The 12890-nt window shown below is 48.4% G+C and overlaps 1 long non-coding RNA gene across 1 annotated transcript in view; it reads left to right on the top strand.

Annotated features, from left to right (window-relative positions):
- LOC136656017 (uncharacterized) overlaps positions 1–4842 on the top strand; it is an 89761-nt gene extending 84919 nt beyond the window's left edge. Inside the window, exon 4 of the long non-coding RNA XR_010794692.1 lies at positions 4119–4842. This is a non-coding gene — a long non-coding RNA (uncharacterized lncRNA). The remainder of the gene's footprint in view (positions 1–4118) is intronic.
- Positions 4843–12890: the final 8048 nt, after the last annotated feature.

Below are 12890 nucleotides of genomic sequence, written 5' to 3'. Positions count from 1 at the left end.
CCAGCTGGGGTTGGGGCCTTGCACAGCAGGCTCGGGTGGGCGGGCGGGCAGGCAAGGGTCAGAGCAAAAGCTTTCCCTTGACTCCTATGGCTGGTGCTGGCCTGCTTGGCAATCAAACTGCGCACAGAGAAGTGGGGACGAGGGCAGCTTCCACAGCTGCTGGGCTGCCATTCCCCCCTTCTGATCTTTTGTGACTGTTTTCCCATTGGCTGAACCGCTCGTGGTGGACTGCTAGAGAGGGAACACACTCGTGCATGCTGCATCCTCGCACTCAGGCATGGCTAATCAATTGATGCTATGCCAAAAATAGCAGCATCTCTGAAATCCTCGCTCCAAAATCAGTACAGAAGCATTGGAATACTCAGACACAAAAAGGTTCACACACAGCTCAGTCCTACCCTGCTCAGGCCAACTGGCCTATGCTGTATCCAGTGCAAGGGAGGAGGATCTTGGGCAACTTGGGGTAAGGGGATTTTATTTTCCCTGACCCTGAGTCAGCCACCTCAGTGGGGCTATTCAGATCTGCGCCAGTGAAATTGCTGGCACCGATCCGAGCAGCCTGCTATAATGCTGGGCTGCTCAGGAGGGGGTTAGGATCCAGCCTCAGTGCCGGAGGTCAGCCCCATCCTTCTCCTAGTCCCGGTCTGCCCACCTGCTACCTGCCCTCCCAGCCACCAGCTGTCCTCAGCCAGCACAACCTTCCCTTCTCTGGGCGGCACAGAGGCTGGCTGGTGTGCGTCCTTGTTTGAGTCCAGCCAACGGACACTCCAAAGTCCCTTGTGCTGACCCAAAGAGCGCGCAGGAATGTGCTCACAATGTTAAAAAGCTCCCAGGATAAAGCAGCATCTTTTAAAAGTAGTGGCCCTCTTTTTATTATAGGGGAGTGACCCTGTTCGTCCCAACATGGCATCTTTTCCAGTGACTTTTGGCTGGTGTGTTCCTCTGTATCTTTTTTTTTAGATTATGAGCCTTTTGGGGGGCAGGGACTGTTTTGCACTTAAGCCACTTTGAGATGATTTTTTTTAACAAGAAGCAGTGTATCAATACTCTGAAAGCAATACTGATTTCTTCTGGTAACACTTTAAGTGAAGTTGCGGTCAGCGAAGACGGATTCTGAGACCAGCCCTGTCGGCCTCAGTGCAGGCGAACGAGCCATTCACCAGAACTCTGCTTTGTTCTCGTGCTACAGTTGGGCTCTTGATGTATTCTGAAAGGTCCAATTAGAGCCCGCTGATGTTTGAGGACGTCTGTGTAAACACAGCTGATGCGCTCGCCAGGGGCCAGAGCTGCGGCTGGAAGTTCTGGTGCTCTGTCTGTAATTAAAAACAGCGCAAGGTGTTGTTTGGAGGCACTGACCTGGAAAAGCTGGTGGGGAGCTCAGGGTGCTTTGTGCAACTGGGGCTCTCTCAGTGGTTTCTTGTAGTTGCCTGTAAAAAGCAAGGAGCTGGGATGGTGCGAAATACAGTTGGTTTTTAAAATTGACTTGCAACTCAACATCTTCCTTTTCAAAGACTTTTCACTTGTTTTCTATCCAGAGAGCTGATCTGTGTGAATGATGAATTCTAAAACGAGTTATTTCCTCGAGGAACTGTAAGTTCATGTCGGAGATAACGATCGTGGGTTGTATTGTGGCTAGTGGAAAACAACATTAATATGTAGCATTCAGAGACAGAAAATCCATCTGAGATCTGTAGAAGTTCTGCCTGAGAAGTTTACCTCTTTTTATTGTCCTTACAGGCTATATCAGGGATGGCCAACTCCTGTGTAGCCAGAGGCTATTCTGTTTTCCAAACACTAGTCCTGGGGCCCAGATGATCCCATCCACTTATCAGTGGATAGCCCCTAAAATAATTAGCATCACCTAGCACAGGGGTCGGCAACCTTAAACACTCAAAGAGCCATTTGGGCCCGTTTTCTGGAGGAAAAAAGATCTCAGGAGCCACAAAACCCTTTTGACATCTAAAATGAAGATAATACTGCATATATATATATATATATATATATATATATATATATATATATATATATATATATATATATATTACCTTTATGCTCTTATAGGTCCCATTTTTATAATGTAGCCCCCTCTTATAGCTTTTAGTTCGTTTTGTCATACGTTCTTGTCCTGTGTTTCCAGACGCCTGGTCCTCTATGGTGTTTTGCCTGATTCCAAGGCCATTCTCTGCCTGGAGAATTATGCCCACTTTAAGCAAATTAGCTCCCCTTCTTTCCCCCAGCAAATGACCCTGGTTCTGCCCTGCAGTCCTGCTGGACCCCACCTCCAGGGTAGCTCCCCTGTTCAACCTGCAGAGGTCCTCTCTCCTGCCAGCAGCCTCCCGCCACTACAGCAGACCCTTGGTCCTCAGCAGGTCTTGGGCACAGCAGCCACACTTCAAACTCCAGTGTCTCCAGCAGTCCCTTAGTCACAAAGTCAGTCAGAGTATCCAGGGCAGAGTCCAAAGTCAGTAAGCCAAGTCACAGTCCAAGGTCAGATTCCAAAGTAAGTCAGTCAAATCAGTCAGAGTATCCAAGTCAAAATCAATAAGCCCAGTCAGTCTCCTCTCCACCTGCACTCCTTCTCCAACCCACACCCCTCTTCCTGCCTCAGGTGCTCCTTATATCCCTGAGGGCCCCATTGCCTTCCAGTGGCTGCAGCTGTGCAGCACACTCTGCTGGATGCCCAGGCCTTACCCTTAGAGGGGCCACTGCTGACACCACATCTACCTCCTCACCAGATCTTCCAGGATTCCAATACATATGGCCGTTATGACATCTGCTTATCTTACATGGATACTAAAGAACTCCCCCCACCTTCCAGAGGCACCCTGCTGGAAGGAAGAAAGGACACAGACTCCAGAGGTGGGGAAGAGAAGAAGGGGGGGCAGCCACAGGCCAGCTTCTGCCCTGCCTGCCTGCTCTCCCTCACTCAGGCTGCAACCCTCTCCACACTATCCTGGGAGTAAGCCCCATTGACTACAATGGGACTTCTGAGCAGACAAGTTGGTTGGAGCTCTCAGGCTGCAGTCCTCTCCACACTTTCCTCAGAGGAAGCCTCACTGACTACTTGTGAGTAGACCTGCATAGGAAGGGGCTTAGGCTGCAGCCCTCCACACCTTCCTGGGAGGAAGCCCCACTGACTACAGCAGGGCTTACTTGTGAGTAGACCTGCACAGGAGGAGGCTGAGGCTACAGCTCTCCACATCTTCCTGGGAGGAAGCCCCACTGACTACAGCAGGGCTTACTTGTGAGTAGACCTGCACAGGAGGAGGCTGAGGCTACAGCCCTCCACACCTTTCTGGGTGGAGCCCAGGGACTACATCGGGGCTTACTCTCGAACAGACCTGCGTAGGCTCCCACTGGCTCCAAGGCTGCCTTCCCAGGCACCCTTTCCTGGGAGTCAGTTTCATCTGCTGTAATGGGGCTTACAACTGAGTAGACACACAGGATGTCTCCTCAGCTGTAGAGGAAAAGCCTCTCCTTGCACTGAGTGGGGACCTGCTCAGGGAAAGGCGGGCTGCAAGGGCTCGCAATGGCTGAGGAGGAGGGAGGCTCAGGATTGGCTGGTCTGTCTGCCAGTGAAGGGCCCTGAGCCATTCCAACAGAAAAAGCCAGGAGCCTGCTGGATGCTGATTGGCTGAGCCTGCTGGAGAGTTGGGGAAGGGAAAAACAGGGAGCTTAAGCCTGCAGAGCGGGCAAAATTGAAAAGGGAAACCAATGCGGGGCAGGTGGGGGTGAAGGGAGAGGAGGGCAGTGAGCTCAGGGGGCGGAGGGAAGCAGCCTGCCCTCCCAGCACAGGTGCCTCCTGTTACCCCCTTTGCCACTTTCACCAGGAGGAGCCGCAGCAGACAGCTGAAAGAGCCACATGTGGCTCTAGAGCTGCAGGTTGCCGACCCCTGACCTAGCACAATGTTTTCCAAACTGTGGGTTGGGACTCACCAGTGGATCTTGAGCCAATTTTTGGTTGGTCACAAAAAGTTTTTGAAACATTTAGAAAAAAAAACTTTGCAAGCACCTTTACCCGGTTTGTAGAAGAAAATCATTAACTGGAATGCTAATCTGTAGTATAAGATAATTTCATACTCCCAAATTAAAATGTCATCTTTTTCAATTTTCTCTAGTAACCGGAGTGCTGTAGACCATGTGTGAAATCTGAAGTGTCCACAAGTTTCAGCCGTTTTTTCTGACCTGGAAGTCGCTTACTGCACATCTCCAGTTCAGCCTTCTGGGTACCCTGGAATGACTGTAGAGGTTTGGGGGAACAGTCCTCAAACCCCATTTCTAGGAAGAATCTAGCAAATGTCTACATAAACATACTATATAATCCAATGACCAGAAAGGCGGTATATAAATACCTAGTTATTATTATTGGTTATTATTATATATAAGGTTTCTAGCAACCTTGGGAGCACAGGAGCCTAATTATTAATTAATAATTTTAATTTTTAAATTTTTAATAGTAATAATTATTATTAATAAAATGTTGTTTGTTTTTAGATCTCCTTTTGTCTAGTGGGTTGTGATAGATTGTCCTTTTAAAAAGTGGGTCCTGGTGGTAAAAAGTTTAAGAAGTTCTGACCTGGCAGAAAGGATTCCCAGATGCAGTCAACGTGAAGTCATCAGTTGGCCAGGAGTGTTGGTTCTGTTATCAAATTAATTGTATACATAAGTGGAAATGCCAGGGAACTTCAAGGCAGTCATTTGATTCCCCCCCCCCCCCCCCGATGACATTCACCTGAGCTTTTAGAATTTTCAGGTGAATATCACATTAAAAAAAAATACTACATTAAACTTCCCTGGCATCCAGTGCCATCTGTCCACTCTGGGCAAACTAAAATTTTGATGCCCCCCCCAATTTAATTAATTAATTAATTAAATGTATTATTTGCAAACGTATGTGATTTTAAAAAGTGATTTTAAAAACACATATAATGTTAAAACTTTATTTTAAATTAATAAAATGAAGAGTATTAGCCTTTATTGATGCTTTTATTGAGTATCATGAATATATATCTGCAGTTGAATACTTAATGAAAATTATGCTATAAGTAATTGCATGAGTACTTCAGCATACATTTAAGGAGAGCACCTGACGGCTTCCTTTTCTATTGTCTTAACCTTCTGTACTGAGCACCACTTGGCTTATGCTGACTCTACAAGAAGAAACATAAACCTAGTCCTGCACTTAGCATCTGCAGCAGCTTTCCACACACCGCTGCCTAAGAGAGACAGCACCACAGCAGCGTGTTGATGTCGCACAGAAGGCTCAATTTGCAGCACTGGACTGCTTGAGCACATAGGGAAGAACCCTGCTGAGCACACTGAGAGCAACATAGATATTTATGGCATAAAACCACAAGACCAGATTTGCAGTGTTAGTGAGACACTGACAGCCAAACAGACAAGTGCATGTGAGTTCACTGAAAGCAAAAGAGACTTGCGTGAGTGGTTCACAAGAGAGCATGGAGAAGCAGCACAACACAGCAGCATTAGCCGTCTCACATCAGAGAAACTATTCCAAGGCTGCACCACTGTAGCAAGCGAACCCAGACTCCTGGCCATGGTGAAAACCACAAGGTCAGCAAAAGAGACTTGTGTGAATCAAGCAAGGCAAGGCCAATTTAGTCCTGCTTTCTTTATCTCTGTTTCCCACAGATAACTGCCTAAGTGGTGGACTGAGTAACAGTGAAGACCAAGACAGCATGATAGCGTGTTACTGAACACAGCACTGTAGCAAGCAAATGCGTGATTTTTTTTATGTAAAACAACAGTAAGGAGCATTGGCATTAGAGCATTAGAATAAAGCATCAGCAGCAGTACTCATTAAGTTCAGGTCTTCTTTATTTACTGCATATATATTTATTATTATTAATAGTGGCACAGAATAACTGTAATAATAGACACCCGATTCCCTGCCTCCCAACAGATTATGAATATTTAGTGGCTTCTATTACAGGCTAGGAGGGGGTGGCTGCAAGAACTGCCACTGCTCATTTTCTCAAACAAGAAAATAATTTTTCTTAAAGCTAAATAATCCAGTTCTGCATTCCTCCTTCCCAAATTATGAATGCTCAGTGCTCTAGTAATAGCTAGCAGGTGCTCTACTACTCACTTCTCAAACAAGGAAATATATATATATATATATATATATATATATATATATATATATATATATATATATATACGGGCACAATCCTAACCAGGTCTACTCAGAAGTAAGTCCTATTTTGTTCAGTGGGGTTTACTCTCAGGAAAGTGGTTAAGGTTGCAGCCTAAATAATTTTTTTTTTTTTACAAAAAGCTAAGAAATTGAATTTTCCTTCTCTCCCCCCCCCCCCCCCCGTAATTGAGCAAAGCAGTACTTACAGCAGGATGCTTTTCTTTTAATCTACCCACCAGCTGGTGCCAAAAAAATCTCTGCTGACCAGGGAAGGCAGGAGCAGACTGCCAGCAGCACGTGGAATGAGAATGAATGGCTGAGGGAGCGAGGCTACAGAAGGAAGGCGGCTCATGATTGGCTGATGATCAGCCAGTGAAATGCTCTGTACTGTTCCAAAAGAAAAAGACCAGGAGCTTGCTGGAAACTGATTGGCTGAGCGACTGGAGACTTAGGAAAGGGGAGAACACCGGACCTTAGCCGGGCAGAGCAGCAAAATTCAAAGGGAAAACAGAACAGGCGCAGGTGGGTAGGAGGGCAGTGGCTGGGGGGTAGTGAGGGGGCGGAGGAGCCAGCCTGCACCCCCACACACACCGAGGCTGAAAAAGCCTCACAGAAGCTGCCGACACCACCATTTTTTAAAAGCGACAGTGCGGGGGGGGGGGAAGACTGCAGCAGCAGCGCCCCTCCAGGCTCCTGGCCCCAGCACCCGGGGCTTTTGCCCTTCTGCCTCCCAGTCCGCCAGTGCTGGCATCTCCATGTGCGTATACATCAAATCATTTTAGATTTCATACGTGAAATTCCTGCTCGAACAGAACTGTGCTGTGGAGTTTACATAAGAACAGAAGAACAGCCCCACTGGATCAGGCCAAAGGCCCATCTAGTCCAGCTTCCTGTATCTCACAGCTGCCCACCAAATGCCCCAGGGAGCACACCAGATAACAAGAGACCTGCAAGGCATTCTGGGAATTGTAGTTAAGAACATAAGAACAGCCCCACTGGATCGGGCCACAGGTCCATCTAGTCCAGCTTCCTGTATCTCACAGCGGCCCACCAAATGCCCCAGGGAGCACACCAGATAACAAGAGACCTCATCCTGGTGCCCTCAACATAACATAAGAACAGCCCCACTGGATCAGGCCAAAGGCCCATCTAGTCCAGCTTCCTGTATCTCACAGTGACCCACCAAATGCCCCAGGGAGCACACCAGATAACAAGAGACCTGCAAGGCTTCCTGGGAATTGTAGTTTAAGAACATAAGAACAGCCCCACTGGATCAGGCCAAAGGCCCATCTAGTCCAGCTTCCTGTATCTCACAGCGGCCCACCAAATGCCCCAGGGAGCACACAAGACAATAAGAGACCTGCAAGGCCTCCTGGGAATTGTAGTTAAGAACATAAGAACAGCCCCACTGGATCAGGCCATAGGCCCATCTAGTCCAGCTTCTTGTATCTCACAGCGGCCCACCAAATGCCCCAGGGAGCACACAAGACAATAAGAGACCTGCAAGGCCTCCTGGGAATTGTAGTTAAGAACATAAGAACAGCCCCACTGGATCAGGCCACAGGTCCATCTAGTCCAGCTTCCTGTATCTCACAGCGGCCCACCAAATGCCCCAGGGAGCACACAAGACAACAAGAGACCTGCAAGGCCTCCTGGGAATTGTAGTTAAGAACATAAGAACAGCCCCACTGGATCAGGCCACAGGTCCATCTAGTCCAGCTTCCTGTATCTCACAGCGGCCCACCAAATGCCCCAGGGAGCACACAAGACAATAAGAGACCTGCAAGGCCTCCTGGGAATTGTAGTTAAGAACATAAGAACAGCCCCACTGGATCAGGCCACAGGTCCATCTAGTCCAGCTTCCTGTATCTCACAGCGGCCCACCAAATGCCCCAGGGAGCACACCAGATAACAAGAGACCTCATCCTGGTGCCCTCAACATAACATAAGAACAGCCCCACTGGATCACGCCATAGGACCATCTAATCCAGCTTCCTGTATCTCACAGCGGCCCACCAAATGCCCCAGGGAGCACACCAGATAACAGGAGACCTCATCCTGGTGCCCTCCCTTGCATCTGACATAGCCCATTTCTAAAATCAGGAGGTTGCACATGCACATCATGGCTTGTACCCCGTAATGGATTTTTCCTCCAGAAACTTGTCCAATCCCCTTTTAAAGGCGTCCAGGCCAGACGCCGTCACCACATCCTGTAGCAAGGAGTTCCACAGACCAGCCACACGCTGAGTAAAGAAATATTTTCTTTTGTCTGTCCTAACCCGCCCAACACTCAATTTTAGTGGATGTCCCCTGGTTCTGGTGTTTTGTGAGAGTGTAAAGAGCATCCCTCTATTCACTTTATCCTTCCAGTGCATAATTATGTATGCCTCAGTCATGTCCCCCCTCAGGCGTAAAGCAACCAAAGTACCTGCTAAATGGGAAATTCCTGGCCATTTGGCGCCTGCTGGGAGTGCATTGTTGGAAAGCATCATCCAATATAAAATTACAACGCACAGAGAAGAGCAAGCCTGTTGCAGAAGAAGCTGCACAACTGTTCTAAAGGGGGTTCTGCCTCATTTATGTCTTTAGGGTTCTTCGGCAGCCCACTCCTGTCCCCGCCACTAGCACCAGTGCGGCCACACCAAAAAAATCTCACTGCATCCTCTGGGTTGTGTGATTGGACAGCCTGCAGGAAGTAAGTGAAAACATTTTGCATCTACTTCCTGGTAGGCTGCCTGATCACCTCCTTGGACACGCACCACCTATTTTCATGGAGAGGAGAGAAAAGGAACGGGGAGGTTTTAAAAAGAGGGGGTAAGCTCCAGCATGCCCCTCTCGATTCCTCACCCCCTCTGCTCAGAAATACCCGGTCCTCCCACTCCCTCCCTGCATCCATGGCCCGTCCCTGCTGCAGGCTCACCGGCACTGGAAGCTCCAGGCCATAACTTAGCAACATGGGATAAAACAACATGCCCTCTTATTAGGATGTTGTTTTTAATTTTTCACACTGTGTTGATCCTTTGCACATTATCATGTATGAAAACATGCTAATAAAATTGTAAATAACAAAAAGAAAACAATGGCACCTGAGCTGACAATGTGTCCCTTGTGCGCGGCTGCAAGAAGACCTGGTGGTTGTACAGCCACCGGCACTCACCGCCAGCCTGTCTCTTCCTGAAACCGCGTTTAACAGCTTCATCAGTTGTGACCAGCTGCCCTCTAAGCTGCATGACCTGGACAGCTGAGCTCCGTGTAGCTCGGTGTTCTTGAACTCTGGCCGTGACATAAAATATCACTGCTGAGGCTTTGCTAGAGGGGGGGGGGTGCATTAAGTTTTGCAGCTCCTCCCCCTCCCCTTGGGAGCCATTTGCCTCCATTTCCCCCACCCCCGCCCACATGGCTCCAAAGGGGAGGGGAGGAGCTGCTTGCATGCTGTGGGAGGCGAATGACCCCCCTCTGGTGACGGCTCTGGCAGTGGGGCTCTATCCAGTGCTAGCCTGGACCCCATGGCCTTGGAGAAGCCTCCCCCTCAGCAGAACGTAGAGCCCTCCCCTAACAGGCAGGCAGCCGTGAAGACTGGTAGTCCGTGCAGCCGACTCCCTCCTGAGTGAATAATCAAGGCAGTCGTCAAAAGAAGGAAAATAAAAGGCAAGAACAAGGCGCTTGAGAAGCTGGAAAGGGCCCAGGAGTGGCTGGGTGAGGGCAAAGAAGGACCAGCCAGAAGGAGAGCCAAGCACGGATGCTGCGTACCTGGCCCCTTTGTGCCGGCAGTGCTCACACTAGTCCCAGATCTTGGTCCTGACAACTGTGGGTGGGCAGGCAGGCAGGCAGGCAGGCAGGCAGCCCCCCGTGATGCATCCAGTACTTGGGTGGCAAACTGGGGCAAATGTGCCAAAGGGAGGTGTGTGAGCATGCCAGTGATGGCCACCCTTTAGTGGGATTGGCCATGGCAAGGACCTCACCTGAGACCTGGACTTACCTGCTCTGGGGTTCATGGCCCAAGACTAAGGTCTCTATTGCCATTCGGTTTGGGGTAAATGAAGAAGGGCAAACAAGAAAACACCACAATAGGGCAAACCTGGTGGTGGGGGCAGTTTGGGGGAAGATAGTGGGTGGTTTGGGGCAGGGAGTGGGCTGGGCGGTAAGCAGGAAGGGGAGGACGGCAGCTGTGCACACCAAGATCCCTTCCTCCTTTTCCTGCCCCAAAATGCTTCCTGGGTCTCCTTGGACTTATGGCAACTAAACAGCTGCTGTAGGCCTGACGAGACTTATAGACGGCCTTTGGGGAAATGTGAGGAAAATCTTGCTTTACCTCTCCTGGGCTGTTGGGTCCCCACCCCAAATAGCATGCAGTGCTGCATGGTATTGTCTGGATGGGGCCCCTAGTCTTTAAAATGCAACCCTGAGGCCATGTTGATGGCTGAAAAAGTAACAACCGCCATTGGTGAGTCAGTTCCTCCCCTTTCCCCCCATCTGCAGCATGTCCCCTTCCCTAAATAATTTTGTGCCCCCTGGGCCTTTCCAGAACCACTTCCACCCTGGCATTCTCCAGATACCAGAAAATAGTGGTACCACAACTGTTGCAGCTGCCAGATGGTATAATTCCCTTAGATTGCCTGACGCAGTCTTGCCGCAGTGTCATTTGTCTTGTAGAATTGGGGTGTGTGGAGGGCCATAACCCCTGCTAATTGTGTAAGAGGCACTTTTTCAAGTGGGTGCTCCTTTTTTTAGCAGGGGGAGAGTAACTGGCCCACCTCACCCCAGCACTGTCTGTTCTAGTGGCTGTCTGCTGGTATTCCTTGGCATCTTTTTAGATTGTGAGCCCTTTTGGGACAGGGAGCCATTAGTTATTTGATTTTTCTCTGTAAACCGCTTTGTGAACTTTTAGTTGAAAAGCGGTATATAAATACTGTTAATAATAATAATAATAATGGCCATGTGAGCCCATGAAAAGTTCAAGTATTTACTCAGATTGAATTCTGTCAGATTGGGCAGTGTTCCCAGCAATTTTTTGTGTGTCAACCCACAAGTCAACCATTCTTCTTTACAACAATAACTGGATTACACCATATTGTATTGTCAATTTCATCAACAGCACCAAAATAATTTTCAATTATTGTTGACTACTTCATCACAGCCTGTGCTGGGCTAATCTTATTCTGCAATTTGGGATCTAGGCAAGATCCTGGGAATCACAGAGGCATCTTCGTAGGATTCTTGCTGTTCTTTGCAACAGTGTTTCTGAGCTGAGCTGGTGCAATTTGCTCAAGCCCAAGAGTGTCAAGGTGTTTCTTCAGACCTTGAGGCGCTGCTCCGAGGGCTCCAGTGACAATTGACACAATGCTGTCCTTCTCCTCCTGGATACACCCAAATTGATACCTTGTCATCTTCTCATGTTTTGTCTTCAGTTCTCCTGTCACTTGGGATGGCAATATCAATGACCCAAACTTGATTTTTCTTTTTGTCATCTGCACCAGTGTTTCTCAAACTGTGGGTTGGGACCTACTAGGTGGGTTGTGAGCCAATTTCAGGCAGGTCCCCATACATTTCAATATTTTATTTTTAATATATTAAACTTGATGCTACCATGGTATGTGACTGCGTTTGGGGAAATGTTACAGATCTGTACCTTTAACAGGCTTCTATGCATATGCTTTGAACAATTATAGCTAATGAGACTGACTCCTGGGTAAGTGTGGATAGGATTGCAGCCTAGGATAGTAAAAAATTTCCTGCTTGATGACGTCACGACATCACTTCTGCTGGGTCCTGACAGATTCTCATTCTAAAAAGTGGGTCCCAGTGCTAAATGTGTGAGAAACACTGACCTACACAGTTCTATCTGGCCTATTGTGTTTTAGGTGTTTCATTATTCATTTCACAGGCCTACAAAATTGAGGGGCAGAAAAGTTTTTCCCAAACTTTATGGTGGTTTGATATGAATTTGGGGTGCTGATTCCAAAAATGGCATCTGTTTTGCCATCTAGTTTTGGAGATATAGTTTAGCCTCATTAGTGAATGGTTCAAGCAGCTTCCTCATGAGGAAGCCATGGTGTAGGCTTCCTCATAGGAAGCTGCTTGAACCATTCACTAATGAGGCTATACTATATCTCCAAAACTAGACGTGATAGGGCAAAACAGATGCCATTTTTTGAATCGGCAGCCCAAATATACCCAGGAATTGGTGTAATGTTTAAGGAAGCAAAATGTGTGTTGGCCTGTGTTATCAGTGATTAGCCTTAGCACACCTGATGGTGGCTGCCATTTGCTAAGTATCACGTCCTTCCCAAGGCCCGAGGATATCTAGAGGTGCAATGAGAAAGGCCTCCCCGGCACAATCGGTGCTTACTCTTCCACCGGGGAGCGGCCCTTCCCCACCACCGATCTCCCCCAAACTGAGCTCAGCCCTCCACACCTGCCCAGAAATCTGGGAGCAGTGGCTGCTGAGACAACGGAACCTGGAAGTGGCAGGCGGGAGCTCCGTTTGGGGGAGATCGCTGGCGGGGAAGGACGGCTTCCGTGGAACAGTAAGTATTGTTCGCACAGGTGCCAGATCTGGCCTGCGGGCAGGGTCTAGAGAGCCCTTGTTAATATGAGTGACATAAAGAGTGAAATATTAAAAGGGCCTCCATGTTTCCATCCTGGGGTGAAAGATGCTCCCATATTTTAAAGGACTGAAGACCACGGGGTTCTTTAGAACATTTTTGTAGACCCAAGTCAGTAATGCTGATAA

The sequence above is a fragment of the Tiliqua scincoides genome, chromosome 6, assembly GCF_035046505.1.
Source record: "Tiliqua scincoides isolate rTilSci1 chromosome 6, rTilSci1.hap2, whole genome shotgun sequence".
NCBI classification, from domain to species: Eukaryota; Metazoa; Chordata; class Lepidosauria; order Squamata; family Scincidae; genus Tiliqua; species Tiliqua scincoides.
The sequence above is the reverse complement of the archived record's forward strand: the minus strand, read 5'-3'. Positions and strand labels throughout refer to the sequence as shown.